Here is a 20,690-nt window from a genome sequence, read left to right on the forward strand (position 1 = left end):
TTTCCACTATGGAAAGGACATGTTATTAAGTTAGGCTGTAGTTTTCACATGAATTGTCAGGTTTGTATCTGTATCAGGTTTGTCTGTACTTGTTTTTAGCTATAGCTTTCTGGGGATTAGTAATAGCACTCAGTGGACACTCTACAAATAAAGAAATAAAAACAGCCACTAATAAAGATGAAGAGTATTGCCAATAATGGCTATGAAGAGTATTGCCAATAATGGCTATGGCAAACTCCTTCTATATTGTTTCTGTACTGAGGATGTTGGATTTCTTAGAACTGAAATAAAGCCATTATTTTTTCTCACACTGGTGATGCCAAAAGCCATCAGATGGTTATTCTTTCTAGGACTTACCAAACTATACTAGGATTCTATTGCAATGGATAGATACTAAATATCTTTCGTGACCTGTTACTAGTAAGATAATGTAATCAGTTCTAAAGTTTGAAGTTATCTTTGTTTTTTGATTATTATTTTTTTGTTGGTGTGTTTTACACCACTTTGCACCCACTACATTGTGGATCCAATCTTCCCTTGAGCCTTAAGTGACTACCATACACACAGAATATTTATCCTATAAATTAGTCATTAAATATTTAAAACTGATGTAGCTAGCAACCCAAAAGAAAGATCATATTGAATTGAGATGGGGAATAAGCCAGTAAGTTGTACAAAAAAATCAGAATGGACCTTTAGAATGTTCCACACTGCAAAAGAATTGGAATTTAACAGAAAGTTATATCTTCCCCATAGTTTTATTTTGACCATGCTGTCAATCTCTATAGTAGAGATGTGATTTGCTGTTGAAGACTCAGAAAGCCTAGAGAAATATAATTGTTTCCTGTGGGATTTTTTCATAGCAGAATGTAGATTTTTTTATTGTCTGGTGGTTTTCATGTATTTGAAATTCTGTTTTATTTGACTGAATCACCAGGAATGGAATTCACAGGTTGGGAGTCTGGAAGACAGACACAATAATACTTTGCATTTCTATCTTTCATCTGAAGATATGAAAGCATTTTACAAACATTAATGGATAAAATCTCACAATAGTGCTTTGATGAAGGAAAGGATTTAGCAGACAAAAACTGGGGCATACAGAGGCTAAATGACTTTACACAGAAGAAAACAGGCTAGAAGAGATTCTTATTCACTGCTCTGTTTGACGTTATAAAGCCATGTCTCCTCTGAAACTACATTTAGATTCAAAAACAAAATATTGTTCTTTTCTAGTCAGGTAGTCCAGAAAAAAATGTTACAAAAGTAGAACTGTGAAGATACGGTGTTTGCAGTTCCCTGAACTGAATGTGTGAGGAATGAGTGAAAAAGGGGACTGAACAAGAAAAGGAAGGAATGAAAAGATTTCTCAAATGAAGAAACAGAGTTTTGAATAAGGTCTGATAAGCTTATGGTATGTCTATGCCTCTACAAACTTGAGTGCTTTTAAAAAAAACAATATGTGCAGCTCTTGATAAACAAGTCCCATGTTTAACTCCAAAGAGGCAATGAGATAACAATAATAACCTGGTTCTTTCCTATACCACACACCACTGACCTGCCGGGAGGACTGCAGGGGAAGATGAGATGATAAATAGAGCTGTGCAGTCCTCAGAGGAAACTTTTAGGCCATAGGTGTGTCAGTAACAGTCAGGGTTGTGGCTACTGTTATGAAAACTCCTACTTAGAAGGAACTGGATTGTAAACAGCAACTCACTTTGCATTTACCTTTCTGAGCAGAGTAACTCTGCCAGTAAGTACTGTCCTACATATTGCTATGAAGGCAGTATGTACAGATGTATACATGTAAATCTTGCAATCTTATTTTCTGTCTCAGGCACTGTGGTAGATTGTCAAGCTCTAATTAGGCATGTAAAGTTGGAACATTGATGATTCCTTTCCTCAAGAAGCCACAGAAAAGACAGTCTATTGTATCTCCAGCAGGAACACAGATGCGTTTCCACTTTTACCCTGTTGTTTCTACTTTAGTGTTGTTACTTCCATTCACTGGCTAGACAGAAACCCTCTATCTATACAATCTATTTGCAGTGAAAAACTGTTAAAACTGTTCTGCTAGGATGGATTAATTTTCTCTTAATTTTCCTCAATTAAGCTGCACATCTACATACTTTTATCACTTCTTCTTTTTCACATTTTCCACCATTGTTTTTCTTTCTTGATGACTCTTTCTCCTCATTTTAAATCCTTTCCCTTCAGTGGAACAAGGACTTCCACTTAACTTTTGTCTCCAGTTTGCTTTCCATCTTTATTCCTCCTCAGTGTTTTTCTTCTACATTTTACTTCTGCCTTTTCCAGATCCTTTTCACAAAATCTTAGAATCACAGAATGGGTGAGGTTGGAAGGAACTGTTGGAGATCAGAGGTCCACTGCCCTTTCACCCCATTCCCGCCCCCTCCCTCCCTTTCCCAAAGTAGGGCCACCCAGAGCAGGTTGCCTAGAACCATGTCCAGGTGGGTCTTGAAAATCTCCAAGGAGAAGACTCCACGACCTCTCTGGGCAGCCTGTGCCAGTACTCCATCACCTGTTTTTTCAGATGGCACCTTCTGTGTTCCCTTTTGTACCCACGGCTTCTTGTCTTGTCACTGGGCACCACTGAAAAGAACCTGGCTTTGTCCTCTTTGCACTCTCCATTTCCTTCCTTATTTTCATTTATTGTATTTTTTTCAATTTTATTTTTCTCCCTTTTACATTTTTCTTCCATATCCCCTTTGGCTGTTGTCTTCATTCTCCATTCCTCCCTCATCCTTTCCTCCTTTCATGACTTTAATAACCTTGAAGTTGACAGTTTTTTATTCCTTCCCTCCTTTTTGTTGTTTCCTTCTATCTTCTCTCATCACTCTCCTTGTCATCCTGCTTTTTTTCTCCCAGCTGATTTTATCTTTCCCTTAGTCTGCATCACATGTGGCCCTCTTACATAGTTGAAATGACTGGGTACACATTGCATCTTTGTGTCAGAGGTGAAATTTCTCTGTGTGGTGAAACCTTAACACTGAATTTCTTGACTGGCAAGACACGATGAGTCACTTTCTTCCACACTTCTGTTTGCATTAAAGTCCCTGCAAACTTTATCATTGGCTTCAAAGGGAACACAACCAAGCTAGCAGTGGGTGCTGCTGAAAATTACATTCACAGCTCATTTGAAGCTTATTTAAATTGGTTCAAGATGAGACAAAAACTCTGTGGGACAGGTAATGGATAATCTCAGTGGACCTTCAGTCTATGATTTCATATTCCAGGCAAAACATATGATCTACTCCTCACAAATATACTTAAGAAAGAATGTGAAGTTAAACACTTATAAATATCAAAGTTTCACAAAGATGCATTGTAAGCCAAAAATAAAAAGGAAGTTAAATTTAGATTCATATGTTAATTAGTTCCTTGCATTCAGCCTAACAAGAAGGAGAACTTAATCATGCATATTTAGTTTTAGCAAAAGTGCTAAATGCTACTTTTTCATATGTAAAATATTGCTAACATTTCTTACATAGCAGAATACTGACATGAAAGTCCTTATTGCAGGTAATAGGAAATTAAAAAAAAAAAAAACATAAATAAATAATCCCAACCCCCCAAACCATAACAGGTATAAAGGAAGACAATTTGAAAAAAGGACAACAGAGGCTGTCCCCATTCCCCTATCCCCCATCTCCTGTCATTTGTGTTGGTATGGCAAATGAATTAATTGAGTAAAAATCTATTTTATCATTTGTTCACAGGGACTGTGCCCAGTGCAGTTCCAGTGAATGGACAAGATATCAGGGAATCCAGTCAAGGATCATTCCTGGAACCAAGCCCCCTCAGAAGATATCGAGAGATGTTCAGGTTGGAAATTGGAAAGACATGGCATGGAATGACTTGTTGTTACCACTTTCATTGTACAGTCTTTCTACCCATAAGGGAATGATGCCAGGCCTATGGAGCTAGTCCAGACATGAGACTAAAATAATTTTGGCTCAGAGGGTTCATGGAGTAATTTCAGTCATTTGTATCTCTGCTGAGAGATTGCTTCATCTCTCTCTTTGCCTCTATAAATCCCCAGCAACTGAATGGTTCTAAACTGGGGGTGGCAGCATACACTCCTCCTTACGTAAAATTTAATTAATTCCTTAAATTTTTGCATGTAAAATTTTTGTGTCCTTAGCTCCTGGTACTATCTGCATTGCATTTCTGCATTTTTTGAACAGTGTGTGGGTGAGAAAGAACATGATATGCTTCTTAATTAAACTGAAATCCATTTTCCTATAAGCAGACTAAAATGCATCCTGCTGGCATTTAAAATATCACTGTGCACTCGCATGCACAGATACACATGATGCTTTTAAATTAATTATATTGCTTTAGAAAAAATACTTCTGTGCTTTCAGTTACCACCTCTGCATGCTGTCTGTTCTGCTAGCAGTCAGGACTTCCCAGCCTCTCTGCAGCAAGTGCAATGGTGTGTTGCCCGCTGTTCTCACATCTAGCACCAGCATATACTGCCTAATATGCCAGTTGCCAAAGGCGTGGTAAGTGCCTAATGTGAAATCACTTCTGTGCACTACCCAGGGGGTGTTCCGTTCACAGAAGCTGCCAGGGGGAAGCTGTGAATCAGCTCTCTCCCTGGGCACCTTGCCCACACTTTCTCTCCTGCCAGCATCGCCTGCCTTGGAGGCAGCACTGGCCAGCTGCACATCCCATCCCTGCAACAGCGAGCACTTCCTGGAACCAGGGATGAATCAGTTCCAACATATGCAAATTCAAATGTTCATTTCCAAACACCTCATGTTTTGAAAAAAGCTTCATTTTTATAGTGAAGGAATAACACAAAATTATAGAGGCACGGAGAAAAGTGCAGTAGGAGATAGCCTTAAGACAACACATCCTACAGCTAGGAGCAAAGCCATGCAAATTCTCTGTCTCCTAATAATACTGCTGCAAACCTGTAATTCAGTGTAAGGGTAAGTATGATTTTGAAATACATGGGCTTTTCTTCAGTAATTCGGGGTGGACACATTTTTTTTCTGAAGAAGAGTGTCCTGTTGCTGGTTGGTCTTACAAAATGGGAACTACTAAGCCTCTCAAGAATATCTGCCACTCAGTCACTGCAGAGCAAGATTTCTAGTCAGGGTTTGCAGAACAGCCAAGAAGAGTGACTTATTTTCATTCTTGTATGTGAAAAGAGGTCAGAGAGAAGCAGTTGAAGACAATAGCACAGGTATAGCATTTTGGAATTCTTTACCTTAGAAGATATCTTCAAAAGCTCTTGCAACTGCTCTAGCTTTTCTATTTATGATGTAATAAAAATTTTAACACAAATGTAAATTTATATTATGCCAAATATTGAATACTTTAAAAATGCATTATTTAAAGTAGAGATTTTTTTTCCCTGTTAATGGATTTACATTATGGTTAGGTCAGTAACCTAACTGGTTGCCTTGAACACCATAAAATTATCAATAGCATCATTCTTGAACTGCTGTCTCTATGTTGCTACTTCAGACGATTCATGCTCTGCTCTTTTGTACTATGTACATCTTATCCTTGGTGAAGAAAATACCAAAGGCTCTAGCGGGAACAGCAGTATGACCTTGAACGTGTCCTTTCCTGAGTTTCCTGGAGGTTTGGGATGACTTCAAAAGCTACAAATCTGGAATACTCAAAAAGTTCAGCACCTCCACAAGAAAGACTCAGGAAAAAAAAGAAAAAACAAGAAAAAACAAACAAACAAACAACTATCAGATTAGGGCTACTAAAAACAGAGGAAACAAATTAAAAACTTTTAATAGTCAATAAAAAACTTTCAATAGTAGCCTTAACAGTCTACTACTGTTGTTGGGAAGAAGGTTTACTTCCTGGCTTTAGACTTTCCTTAGTTATTCTGTTTATCTGTTTTTTCATTTGAACATAACTGTTCAACTTGTACACTCACACATAATTTACCAAAAGCAGTAACCTTCTTTTCACCAAAAGAAGTAACCTAGGAACAGGGATAGTTGGATGTAAAGTAGAAAAGAAAGTAAAGGCTGAGTGGGAAGGATGGAAAGAATAACAGCTTGAAGAAATTCCAATTTATATGCTCTCTTTCAAATTAGTTCATTTAATATTGCTATGAAAGACTGAGCCTACAGAAACATCTGTGATATTTCTAGCCCTTTATGATTTAGAAAGAAACAGGAGTCCCATCTCTAACAAGAGTTCTGTCAGCCTAGCATTATGGCAAAGCCATAAATGAATAGGATGGTAAACACCTTTGAGTTATATGGAAAACATATAATGGGCTGAATGAGGGCTCATAAGTTGGGAAAAAAAAAAAAAAAAAGCCATCCAAATAACAGAAATGTAATGGGCTTGAATTTTCTTCATGTTATTAACAGCTCTTTTCTTAATCTTCTGTTTCAAAAGAGAAATGAAGATTATTTTCAGTGCATATTCAATAAGGTAAAATAAATTAAGCCAGGAATTTAGTGTAAAATGTGTTTATGAGACTAACTGCTCCATAAGGCTAAGAGGTATATTTTGTTCCATGCACACTCACTATGCTGTAACTATTAGCAATGTGAACAAGCATTATTTCACTATAAAGTTCCTATATTGGATAGACTTTTAAATCTCTTCTGAATATATGGTTTCTATCTGAAAACACGTGCCATCCAATAACAAGGACAGGCTAACGTTTGGAAGAGGGAAGCAAGCCCTCAAGGGTTTCACTTCTCTAGACAGATGAAGGACAGGAACTTTCTATTTTGGGGGTGAAGAGTCAACAGCAAAAGAGAAAAATCCTTCAGTTTTTATCTTATGAAAACAAATATCTTTTTCCCTCTAGGCCTACAAACATTTGTCAAAAGCCCAAGTGAGGACGTGAAAATACTGAGTGTGAATTATATCATACTGTAAGAAGCAGTCTGGTCTAGTGAGAAGGCTAATGAACAGTACAGCTAAGAGAAATCCACTTTTGTTACTGATTTATCATGTGAGTTTATACTCATTTTGAGCAGCTTCTCAGGCATGCTGTAAGTTTTGGTGTGATTGACTTGAGACCCATGCTCCATCTACATTGACTTTTAAGTATAACTTCACCATTTACTTGATCCTTAAATTACCTTAGGCCTGCAATGTTAAGCAAAGCTTAATGGCATACTGAAGGGAAAATTCTTATTGCAAGTCCAGTCAAGAACCTATCTGCAAGAAGGACAGGTTAAGCACAACTAGAGCTATGCCTATCCCTACAAGTACTCCATCCTACTGCCTTGAGGTAGCCTCAGAAGATAGGCAGTGGACAGACAAATCAGTCCTAATGAAGCAATACTCAGGAGTGAACAATGTCTTCTGCACCCTTCCCAGAACTCTAAGAACTATAAACACTTAGTTGCAAGTCTGCATTGCTGCATGATACAACAGGATGTTTAGGGTCTTGGAGCACTTGATATATGAGGCTGCCAGAGCTGGGCTTGTTCACTAGGAAGAGAATGATTTTACTGTGTAAGAAACAATCTTATTTCTGTCTACAAATACCTAACAGGAGGGTGTGGTGAAGGCATAGCAGAAGTTTTCTCAGAGGTGTACAGCTGAAGAATAAGGAGGTAGCAGGGACCAGGTTCAGCACAAGAAAGTTCAACTCATTAAAAATAAATAAGTAAATACCACAAGGCTGGGCAAACCCTGGAACAGGTTGTGGAATCTCCAGCGTTGGAGACACTCGACAAGGTTCTGAGCAACTTGCTCCAAATGGATTATTGGAGCAAACTGAGCAGGAGTTTGGAGTAGATAACTACTGGAGGTAATTTTGCATTATTTTATAGGTCTGAATGATATAGATCCTCAATGCTCTGATAGAGAGCATACTGTTTGGCCTCTTATGGTAGCACAGACACAACTTTTCATTACTGATTTCCGGAAAGACCAAGCCCTATTATTCTACCTGATTTCCAACCCTTTCTTGATAATTCAAGTTCAACCATCAGCTAATTCTTTTGTATAAAAATTTCAACAATTCTATTTAAAATGATTATGAAGTCCAGTTTGCCTAGTTAATGAATGCTCAGAGAGGGACTGTGTAGCCTGAGATAACGTTCCCAGTTTCTGCTCCAGGCATTAAACTGCCTCTGCTTCTGAGTTTCCTGTCCCTCTCAACAGGGTATTGCAGCTGTCTGGATAGCAGTAAGAGAAACAACTGAGCTTTCAGCATGGTACTCAATGACCTGAAATGGGTGCTATTTCACCCTAACCTGTCAAACTGTATGAAGGAGTTTGCACTTAATGTGAACAAAGGAGACATCCTTTCAGTCAGGGCAGGAACCTCTGATAAGACCATTAAGACTGTTCCAAGCTAAACTACTCCTTGTACTGGAATCTGAGACTGTATTTGAACAGCACTTAAGTAATAATTCCAGCTTTATAAGAATGTTCCAAGGTATCATTAACTATAGCACTCAAAAATGAATTGTGCTTTTTATTGTCAGGTGATATTCTCTAGTGTCTTTTCTTACTTTGTCCCTCCTTACTTTCTCCTTAAAGTTAACAAAGGCAGAAAGGCCAGGCTTTTGTACAGTTTCCCCTTCTGTAACTCCCATAAGATTAGGCAGTGCAAGCTTGGTTTATACTGTAAACATTTCATGAAAGAACCACTTTAATTTTGCAGTCTAACAACTTCAGGAATTGCTTCCTAAACAGCTGTGCAAAGTGCTGGAGAAGTCAGAGGTTACAAACAGGGATAAATGGCTGTATAGCACAATGGCACTGTGAGGCTGCTGCACAGTGCAGTGTATAAAACAGCTCTCTCTCTCCCAGAAACACTTTGCTCCCAGTTGGGAATGCAGGCAGAGAGAAGTGTTCATGCTCTATTATATCCTAGGGCTCAGAGCTCTCATACTCTGTAGAATTAGAAAAGTAGAGTTGAGTGAGAGGCTAACAACTTTGTCTTACACACTTTTTATAAGAAAGAGGTTTCCTTTTTATTTTTATTTATTTATTTTAACAAAACACTTCCTCTTCCAAAGTCACTTGTTGCTTTTGTGTGCTTATAGCCAAATATCCCTGAGCATCTATTTACTGCTCTTTACTCTCATTTCTAATTCACTCAGTTAGTTTTGATGCAGATCTCATGTAAACATTGATCAATTATTTTCTCTCTGAAGGTTTTCTATTTCCAAGGTGAGTATTTACATCTTGTATTCAAACAATTTTATTTATTTTTTAACACAATATCCTCATAAAGATTCCTGATAATTAACTGTCCCCTGACAAGATTTGGGAGAATAATACCTGGGCAGGAACAGAGCTGAAACACAAATTCTGTGTCTTGATTAGCTCAGAAGTTGTGATCTTCAGGTATATACTACATGGAAGAAGAGCATCTTATGAAACCCCTGGCAATGAATCACGGATAGGCAGAATTCCAGTCTGAGCACCCATACAGCCACAGGAAATTCATAAATTTCAAGATGATTACAGCATCTCAGGAAAGTCAAACAAAAGACTGTGGAACAGGTTAGTCATCAAACTTCAGAAATTTTTCCTATAGTTTGCCACTTCCCAGTACTCATTGTGTACTGTACCTCTCATACAGAATTTAATCCGTTAGTTGTGTCTTTAGAATGTGCTCTATTTTCCTTTTTTATGCTAAGGGAAATTTTTGAATGAGACTTTGTCCAAGGGAGAAAAAAATCACTTTTTTTTTTTTTTTTTTTTTTTTTTTTTAATACCATAAATACCATAAAATTAATTACAGTTGCTTTACTTTGGAATGGAAAATATTTTCATTGATGTGAACAGACAAAAAGCTTTTCTTAACCTTAAAGACATTTCCACTTCATTCTTGATTATATAAGGATTTATATGAAAACATACACACATTTGGTCTGTTATACATTAACGATCACAAGATTTTTTTCAAAAAACGGAGATGAATGGTCCTTATATGTTTACTTATTACCTATTTTTAAACAAGTAGCATTTACTGTGCGTTCAGTATGCTTAATACCATCATTTTCAAAAAAGAATTAAAATCAGGTAAAATATGGTTAAAACATTGTATTCTGGATATAAATTTTGTATATAAATTGGTAGACAATTACTTCTCATATGAATTAAATATTTATTTATTTATTTATTTAATTTGTGGAGGTTTATTGTATTAAATAGAAGTCAAATAAAAGTTAAAGAGCTTCCTTACCAAGATTTTATTAATACCTCTAAAATGTTTTCTTCTAAAACAAGTAATGATTTAATGGGACCCTGCCTATGACAACAACATGAAACTGCTTTTGTCTAGTGTAAGAAGTGCAAATTCTGCTCATGGAATTTGGCCTTGTAATATTGTTCTCACTCCGTTAGAAAAAAAGCTGCTCAGGGCCAGCTTTTTACAACTACCAAACATAATCTCAGATCCAAAGCCAACTAAGTCTGGATCAAGTCTCAGTCTCTCTCAGAAACATTGGAGGTCCTTTTCTGTAAATGACTGCTGAGGATTAAATTTTTATCTGTCTTTAAAAAATAAAGAAAAAATAATATTTCTGTTCTTTCAGATTATTACACTTAAGTCACAACAAGTGTACTGGGTGTTATTAAAAAACAAGGCTTGCCCCTCCTTCACTGCACCTATGCTTTTGGAACATACTTACGCTTTCCTGACAGATGTTTCTTGATTAGTGCATCAGAGGAAAACAAATCACCACCTACAATGGTTCCTGGAGAAGCCTTGAGAAGAAACCCATAATCTATATTTTTAAAATGATTTTGTTATTTAAATACAAATTTTATGAATTCCTTTTTTTTTTTTTTCTTTTTTTTCTTTTCATAATTTATTTATAACTTTTATTCAAGGGGAACAAAACCAGCAATGTATCACTGCAGTATCCAGAGAGCACCCAACATTCACAGTTTTTATAACCAAACTTATTTGGGAAATGTAAAATGTGTATTGAATTCATATTCTTTAAAATAGGATAACCCAGGGTTAAGTATAATCCTGGTACTTAATTGAAAAATATATAAATATTTGTAAGAATTGTCCAACATAGTTTTTCATTTTTATATCTATCATATGCTCACATCTGCATTATAGATTCAGATCATATAGCCAAAAAGAAAATTATATGTAGTTTACATATTAAACTCTAAATTCAGCATTCAGTAGACTGCATTTAATACAGGGTCATTTTAGCTCTTTTAAGTATTGTCAGTTTATACAAGCAAACAACAAATCCCTAAGCTCATTCATTGTTTAGCAGGAAAAAATGAATTGAATTGTGATTTTCATACACTAAGCCTGCTTTATTTTATTTATTTATTTATTTATTTATTTGGTGTGAATTATGTGTTCAAGAAAAGAGCCAGACTGACTGGCCTGGAAAAAAATATTTACCTGTAAAAAACAAAAACAAAAACAAAAAAACTAACAAACAAAGCAAAAGAACAAAGAATGACTGTGTTTTGGTTTTCTTATAAACTGTGTCTGTATGATTTGATTCCTTTCCTACTTAATACAGAAGTGCTCCAGTATCTAATCTTTTGAATAAATTATATTTATAGCTCTTTTAAGCTAATCATATGCTTTCATAATGATGTCCCCATTAAACTGCAGCCTAAAAATTTGGAAACAGTATTCCATTCATCTCAGCATAATGCTATCTCAAGTTTGAAGATGGCATTTTAAATATCACTCTGATTGACTACTTTACAGCTGATTGTTTAAATAAAACAATGTAAATAGTATAATTCTGGAAATCACTTTTTTTTTTTTCTTGTTCTTTTTCTTTTCTCTCTTTCTTTTTTTTTTTTTTTAGACTCAATTATTTTCAAGGCTCTATCTTTTTCCCTTTTTACCACGGTCCAAAAAAATAAATAAATAACAATCGTAATGTGCTTCTCCAGCAGTCCTCCTCTACCTTTTTTTTTATTACAGAAAACAGATACTGCTGGAGCTGAGTGCAGTGTAAGCAGTCGAGCTTACACATTATAAAACTAATTAATGATGGCCAGTGCTAACACATCCCTCAAAATCAAAGGTTGTTTCACATAGTGTACACCAAATAAGCCCATGCTGAAAGAGCACAGTGTTATCTGTAGGAGAGAAACCAGTAGACTTTGAAGCAGTGGAAATTCTCTGTGTATTAGGGTAGAAGAGCAATTTTTACATGCAGATGAGCAAATGTAAATTTCACTTACTGGGAATACAAAAGTATTGTAAAATAAGGTTATGATGAGGTGTTTATGAGGGATATGGGATATTTTAGGGATATAAAACATTGATATAGAAACTACAGTGCTGCAAAAAATGTGTGGCACATAAAGTCCCAATAGCAATTAGATAAAAAATAAAGGGGTGAACTTAACCACATGGCAAAATTAGATGTTACTGTGCAGATACAGACACCAAGTAATCGAGTTAGCAATTGGCCACTCTAAGAAACCAAACAATGCAAGGGATTTTGTACCTTCAAAGATTTAAATAAGGCAATCAAACATGAATGCTAACCCAAGAGAGCAGCTGAGGGCATCTGCCCAGATCATCACTGTTGTATTTTAGCGTAACTCCACTGAAGGCAATGGAGCTATGCTAATTTACACCAACTGAGGATCCAGGCAATCATATTTAGGACTTCAAGTGACAATATTACTTTTATTTTGTGGTATATATTAAGGGTTTTGGCAAGTCTGACCAAACACAGAAAGTGCAAAACACTGCACTTTTATTTCCCCTTTTAGCAACCGTGTAGTTTACGCAACTTCCCATGGGGATTGCCTCAGCACTTGGGATATACCACAGCATCATGTTGCAGATCTTTGCGGATCTGGATGGAATGAGCAATTGGTTATGATCTGTTGGTTTGAAGCAAAAAATGGTCAACATCACAATGGGAGTTTGCACAATAACCAAATTGTGCCAAAGAAAAGACCCTTGAATTGAATACAAGCAAATGCCAGGCTGAATGAGATTAATTATGTAGGACACATTCAATGACAAAGAGATATGACCAAACCCAAAGAAGGCAGAGGTAACTGTACAAATGGAAAGACTCCAAGACAAGAAGGCCTTAGAGAGATTCATTGGGCATGTTAACATAACTGAGCAAACTCATTGATAATTAATCACAATTAAGTGCTCCTCTCAGAATAGCTGCTTAGGGACTGCACAGAATGGCACTGGAATGACTGACAAGAGAAAATTTTTGAAAATTAAAATGAATCACCAAATAAGCATTCACACTCAAATAACTGTTGATTAGTGAAGAGTCTTGGAACTAAGGGTAGCATCTTCAAAACTGTTTAAGTTGTTATTGCAGACACTAAATTCCACTTTCAAAGTTAGGGATATAGAAGTTGCAGGGATGTGGATTCCCAGTGCTTACATTCTTTTTGAAAACAAACTTTAGATTCTTCATACAGGTTGTCTGAAAAAAAATTATTCTAATTCAGTCAACATTCATCTGAATTGAGACTATTCCAGGTTCCAACTAAAAGGCAAAGGCTTTAAAACACTGATTATAATCCAAACAGCAGCAGATGTATGGCTAGCATATCTTTTATTTTAAATAATTAAGTGCATAGAGAAGAAAGAGGCCATAAACTATTTGAGTATTTTAAATGCCATTGTGCACATTAAAGCCTCTAATTCCAGAGTGTTTCATGGTATTGAAAACTTACTAAGGCCCTGATTCTGCAAGGTGCTTCATGCAAACAATTTTGTGCCTGCATGGAACATTTCACAGTATCAGAGGTACTGATATGCAGATGACTTATAAGGAGCTTTTTAGAGAGTACATGCTTTTAAGACTACCTTTCAGTGATGAAAACAATGATGAAGGGTCTTATGTAAACAGAACTCAAGTATTTTTCATTTTGGAGACAAAAGTTGACAAAATTAAGTGAGAAAAATGGAATGACTCAACCTTACCAGAGTCTGAATGAGTTATTCTAACAGAAAAAAGCCCAGCCACTTCCATATGTAAAACTTATTGCGACTATAGAGATGAGGTTGCTGCAGATGATGGGTTTCTATACAAAGGACATTATCATAACACCACACAACATGAGGTTGGAAATGCTAGGTATAACCTACAGTGCCCATTTGAGTATTGAGAAGTGCAGGAACAGAGCCCAAGGTGTTCTGTTCTGGCCAGGCATGCATGCTGCCATCAAAGATAAGGTATCCAAGTGGAAATCTGCAATAAATACAGGAAACAAAAATGCAAAAAAAACCCACTGAAACCACATGAGATTCCTAATTTCACTTGGCCCAAGGATCTAGTTGAACAAAATGGGAAAGATTATTCCTTAAAGGGGAACTAATATTAGGGATCTATGTTCCTTGGTTTTGTTTTTAATAATTTAAATTAGATTTTCACACTAACTTGCAATTTAATAACACATTGTAAACTGTAGTTTATTTTACCATAACATTGCAGACAAGTTAATAAAATACTATTATTTACAAATGACTTGCTCTAGTCATTTTTAACATTACACCAAATACATCATGTCTGGTCCTTGCAATCACATTTTCCATATAGAAATTAGATAAAACATCAAGAAACTTAAAAAATTATTTGAAGAGTCAAAGAATACTTACTTAGCATCAAGTATTGAATTGTAACATAAAATCACTTACTAGGCACAACAACTTTAGTATTCAAGAAAAATTTAAATGGCAACTTCTACTGAGTTTCCCACATAATAATAATAATAATAATAAATAATAATAAAAAAAAAAAGACGAACAGCAGAAAAATAGGGAAAGGGAAAAAAAAAAAAAGGATAACATGAATGGAAGTGATTATTACTCTTGAAACAAAGAGTAGTTTTCTAAGAGAAAAATAAGTGAAAACTGTATAATGGGTCATAGCCTTCGAAATGTCAGTCTTGCTGAGTTCTTATAAGAGGACAGATTCAGTCTAAGCAGGAAAAGGAAAGGAAGGGAAAGGAAAGGGAAGGCAAGGCAAGGCAAGGGCAAGGGCAAGGCAAAGCAAGGCAAGGCAAGGCAAGGCAAGGCAAGGCAAGAGGTAGTACTCCTGTACAGATGAAGCAACAAATATACACCCAGGCAGTGAATTTCCTTCATGTAAAAAGTAAAATTTTATCTCAAGTGGCAAACACAGGATGTAGGTGGAGGAACCACTTCAGCAGCTAAATAGATCTCTGCAGAAATAACTGTTCTGACTAGAAAAAGTGACTGTGTATTGGGAGAGCTATCAAAGTTTAAAGAGGATAGGTACTGATCAATGCCCACTAATAGTCTCGTTATCTGTCTAAATAGTCTCATTATTTGTCTAAAGATGGGAGTGTTTCCACAGTGTTTTATTAATTATCCTATTTATTTTTGTCTCTACATTTCAATTCTGTATTTGGAGAAGGCTTATTATATTTATTTATTTTTTTTTTTCCGGATGACTGAATTGAGGAAGCAAATATTACTTCTTTTCTGGTACTATTTGATTTTATATATTAATCATTATAAATAAAAAATCCAAATCTGTGAGGATATCCCTTCTTCCAGTTGCCAGTTTTTGCTGAGAAAACTGCAGTAAAAGTACTTAGTAAACCAATAAAAAGTGAATATTTAAAGTTATAACTTTAAACATGGAAGATTTTTCCTATAACTTTGAGCTAAGCTAATCCTTTCTATCCAGAAAAGGGTACTGCATGTAGTTATTCCTCCTTGAAAAGTTGTGGTGAACCTTTTAAGTCAAGGAGAGCTTTAGAGAAGCTCATTTTTCCATTTGGACTTAGTGAAAGACAATGCTAGGATGACACAACTGGGAATGGGGAGACAAGGCTAAAGGGAATATAAGAGAAAGAGTAGAGGATGACCACCAAGATATGAAAACTAGTGCAGAGTGACAGGGAGAGAAGGAGGCACATAAATTCAAAATCTTTCTTTATTTTAGAGAATGCACAAAACCAGACTGAGTTCCTAACTTCCAGTTAAGAAAAAAAGTGGAAAAGAAATGCTTTCAGGCTTCATTGCATAGGCTTTATTTCAGGCCATATTGCATGAAATGAGACTGTCCTCCTCCCTGTAAGTGCTGTAGGGTAATGCCAAAAGATGTCCTCCACAGAAATAATAATGACATGCAAAATCTACATAAAGACATGGATGTTTGGGTTCTGAAGTAATGGGAGTATTATATATCATCCATGTATCCAGACTCGTAGGCACTTGGTTGAACTGGAAATCTTTCTGAGGTTCAGAATCTTTAATATAAGCACTAATGTAATTTCCTGTAAGAAAACTGACCCAAAAGACAAAGGGTAAATGTTGATAATCTGACAGTCAGTTCCACAGTAGTGCAAGATAAAGTTTAGTTACCTTTTTAAGAAATATCAGTATTTTTGCATCAAAGTAGGATCAGAACTAACTTTGTCATTTCCATGGACTCTCTGTAATCAGGTTCTCTGGTTAATGGGCTGCCAGTTCTCTGAGTATAAATGTTCTCTGTCAGCATGATGCATTTTGTCTGGGATTGATTTATTGATCATCAAAACATTTATTTTAAAACATCTTTTTTTTATTTTAAATAAAATTAAAAGAGCTTTAAATGTTGCCTTTTATAGTATTTATAATTCTACAATGGGATTACAGTTCTGAAACAACTGTAAGTGTTAGGAAGAACTTCTATGAAAAGAAGCTAATAAGGAAAAATGATGAGGAAAGGCCTCTAGGTAAGATTAAACTGGATTTAATTTATGAATATTTTAATATTGGTAGCTGTCACTAGGTGGGCTGTTAATTGCTTTCCCATGATAGTCAAGTTTACTCGTCTATATAGCATTACTAGATCTTTTAAAAATAAGTTGCTTTTTACAAGCATTATAATTCAAATCTTAATGTTGGAAAGGCTTGTATTCTTGACAGGCATTAATTTCTTCAGAGACCCTTAAAGCTGTTGACGTCCTTTTTACTACACCAGTAACTGAGAATTCAAACCACATAGAATATTTTGCTATTTCTGTTTTGTTATGTCAATGAGATCATTGACCAGACTGTGTAACTGCTTTGGCCTGTCAACAAACTATGCACAAAGACTCAAGTTTTCAGTCGGACTTTCGGTCAAAGAAGAGAATCACACAATCTGCTCAGTAACCCAAATCAAGAAGCCTTATATCAGCAAAGTATGGTTGACAAGGAATAATCAGGACAACCTTGGAACAATTTAATTGAAAGTCACAACATTACTTTTCTGGTAGCCAGGAAATGTAGGTGATGGAGCTTATAGAACCACAATAACCAAAAGGCAATACAGTGAACATAATTATTCAGCAAAATATTTTTTCTATAAGCTTTGCAGATTCTCCTGTTACTTTGATTAGGAATAGAATATGAACATTATCTGAAGTCTCCAGTGTCTGCTATTTTTAATTTCAGTTAGGTCTTAAAAAAAATCTGAGTGCTAGCAGAATTCTAGTTAGGAAGGTGCGTTATACATGATTTGTGTGTATTGTTAAAGTACACACAATAATATTGTGGGTTTGTAGAATGTGATATGAAGGCTATACTAGCACATATGCAATATTTTCTACATGAGCTATGCATGGCAAAGTGATAAAATTATGAAATCCTCCCACAATATGCACTTTCTGAATATGCAATATGCATCCCACAATATGCAATTTCTGAACTGCAGTTCAGAAATTCAATCCCTATATTATCATCTCTTCTACTGCACTACCAATTGTTCGCTATACCTCACATGTTAGATAAATATTTTCCAGAAATTTTACAAAGGATGAGGTCTTTATGGATGACTGGAAATAACTATATGAAAATCAGAACGAGGAACAAAATATGAAGAGAGAGGAACAGTACAGATTGGAAGGAACAGGACAGAAGGGAACTCAGCCTGGGATACAGGCAAATAGTGTGTATATATTTCTCTCTAAAACCTGAGGCTTTAGAGATACTCACTGATACTCACTACTCTTCTGCTATCAGCAAATATGTATGAAACACGTTAGCAAAGTTCCCACCTCTTTCTGGTGCCAATCCAGGCAGAATGTTATACCTTTTACTGCTGTTTACTATCACAGTAATTCAGTTGACCTGCGTAGCAGATTCCAAAAGTTCTCATGATGCTAGTGGCCTGACAGAGTGCCAGGAGGATCCCACATTACGGGAGTTGTGCTTCTTTTCAGCTTGCTCTTTTTAAAAGCAAGGAAATTATACCCGCAAACCTCACACATGAAAATATAACAAATGTAAATGAAGTACTTCACAGTTAAAAATTCCCAAATCAAAGTTGCTTATGTAGCTTTGGTTTAGCTGCTTCGTGCATATACATAATCATTTACATGATCACATCTTCTCTGCCATTAGGTAGAGAACAAGAGCAGAAATGAAAGTTGTATAAAGGATGCTGTCATCCATAGGATTCCCACTTCCCTGTTTTTGAATATATTTCTTTGTACTAATTTCAGCATGATGGCTAAGAGGCAGAGAACAATAAAAATATGAATATGATGGAGATGTATGGGCTGATTAGACAAGGAGCTTGAGACAGAGTAATGTAGAAAAAAATGATAAAGAAAACAAGACAGAGTGAATGGGCAAAGTGGAAGCTGGGACTGAATAAAGAGTCTGAGGAGGAGGAGAAAGGATATTCCTGTTGCTGTTCTGGAACACTGGACTCTATTCTGCTTTTTTTATATAGCTCATTCCTTTTTACAGATGGTCAACGACTCAATGTATAGAGCTGACGAATTCCTACAGCTTCAAGAGAATTCAATGGGTATTTAACTTTCAGCATATACAGTTCTATATATCATGAAGAACCCTGACAAACTGAGTCCTAGATGTCTCAAATTGAGCTATCAAAATTACGTGTTTAAGTTTTCTGTCTTTAAATTAGTGATAATACCAACCCTGACTTATTTCAATGTATAATTGCAGGTGAAAATAAATTAATCCCCTTATAACCAAGATATGTTAATTAAGAAACACTCAGATGCAATGGTAGTGACAAATATGTGAGTGAATTAGTAGATATAATCTGAGAGTACAGTTTGAGAAAAGTGCAGTGGATAACAGACGGGGCCACACATGGGATAATGAAGAATATAGAGGAAATACATTAGTTGTTTATGCAGTGACTACTGGCTGTCCTGTGCAACATTATTTGTTGTCCTGTGGAAAAACATATGATCAGAAACTGAAGGATTGCCTTGTAATGAAAACGCAAAAGAGAATCAAGTTAAGTTAGCCTATTTAAAATTCTCTCATTTCCTGACTTTTGAATTAATCTAACAGAGTTTTAATGTATTCATTGGGTACTATGATAACTGCTAAATAATCATGGATGTTAACCTAAACTTGTAATTTTAAGTATGTATTAATCTTGTTCTCTTTGCGTAGGCAAAACTCGCAATAGGTAAAGAGAATAGCATGAAAAATTATTGGAACTCAAGTTCAATCTATCTTTTATTCACTCTGGTCTGTATTGGGTAGGCTTGACTATAGATGCTTTAGAAAATTAGAGGAGATGGGATAATTCAGGAGCACTTTCCCAACTCAAGTGTAAATTTTAAAAATGGTTAGAGCATCAAAGTATGTGCTTAAAGTATTATTCATGCAGCTTCAACAGTCTTGTCTATGCTTTGTTTATGTAATTACAGTTTCTTGAACTACTTGACCCGTCCCAACCCAAAATACAGGCCCAAATCCGAGTTTCTCTGGGTTATTTGCCTGTATTCTGCTTATACTTATATATGTTCTTTGATCTCATTTACAGCCTTTCCACTGGCATATCACATAGCCTTGTAGCAGCAGATACTACCATGATCTGAACTGGTTGTTCAGAAAAGTTAGTTTCGACTGGAGAGGTAATACATGTGATTTTTGTTCCTATTGTTTGCAATTAGTGACTAAATTAGATAAAACTAGAAAGAAAGCTAACTTCAGTAGCTTTCAGTAGCTTTCTCTTGATTGCTTTCTCATCTTTCCCATGAGTTAGTTTTGTTGTTGTTGTTGTTATTGTTTTTTTTTTTTTATTATTATTATTTTTCATCCAAGTACTGAACTCGAGTAATGTTAATTAAGGCACTCATGTATGGTAAAGACAGAATATTGTTTATTTGTAGTAGCATAAGCTATTCATTCATATTTTCCCTACTCAGTTTTCTCTTGTTATTTGTGAACATCTTCCATGTTACCCATACTACCATCTCAGGAATACCACTAACTCATAGCACAGAGAAATGCTATAGTTCTTCCACATACAGAATTCCAATCAAACATATGGTGCAGGAAGACAGATCAAAGCTAAGTCTCACAATTCTCTAACTTTCATAGCTCACAAATGTCATTCCAAATAACTGCAAGGAAATTTGAAAGAATGTGTGTTAAATAGGGGAATAACTAACTAGACACTAAAAAACATAGTCAAATGAGAAAATGCATTAAGCTGTTAACAGTGATACAAACCTGGGGAAGATTACGCAAACATTTGGAATAAGCAGATTGCTCTCCCTTCCAGTCTAACTCTGAGAAGCTACACCATTTTACCAGTTGTGTAATCAGAAGTGTTTCATTAGTCTAATCCCATGAGATTTTTCTGTTCTAACTAGTAAGCTCGAATGTCCAGAAAAAAAATGAACAGGAGTTTAAATATCTAGTTTAAACATTCCACCCCTATCACTTAATGAATACACAAAAGAAAATACTATGTCATCAGACTTATGCACAGACCCAGTCTGTG

At 35.7% G+C, this 20,690-nt stretch overlaps 1 protein-coding gene across 1 annotated transcript in view; it reads right to left on the reverse strand.

Annotated features, from left to right (window-relative positions):
* MYT1L (myelin transcription factor 1 like) overlaps positions 1-20,690 on the reverse strand; it is a gene marked incomplete at its 3' end in the record, with an annotated part of 247,086 nt that overhangs the window by 36,503 nt on the left and 189,893 nt on the right. The window lies entirely within an intron of this gene.

Source organism: Aythya marila (assembly GCF_965140915.1).
Source record: "Aythya marila genome assembly, chromosome: 3".
NCBI classification, from domain to species: Eukaryota; Metazoa; Chordata; class Aves; order Anseriformes; family Anatidae; genus Aythya; species Aythya marila.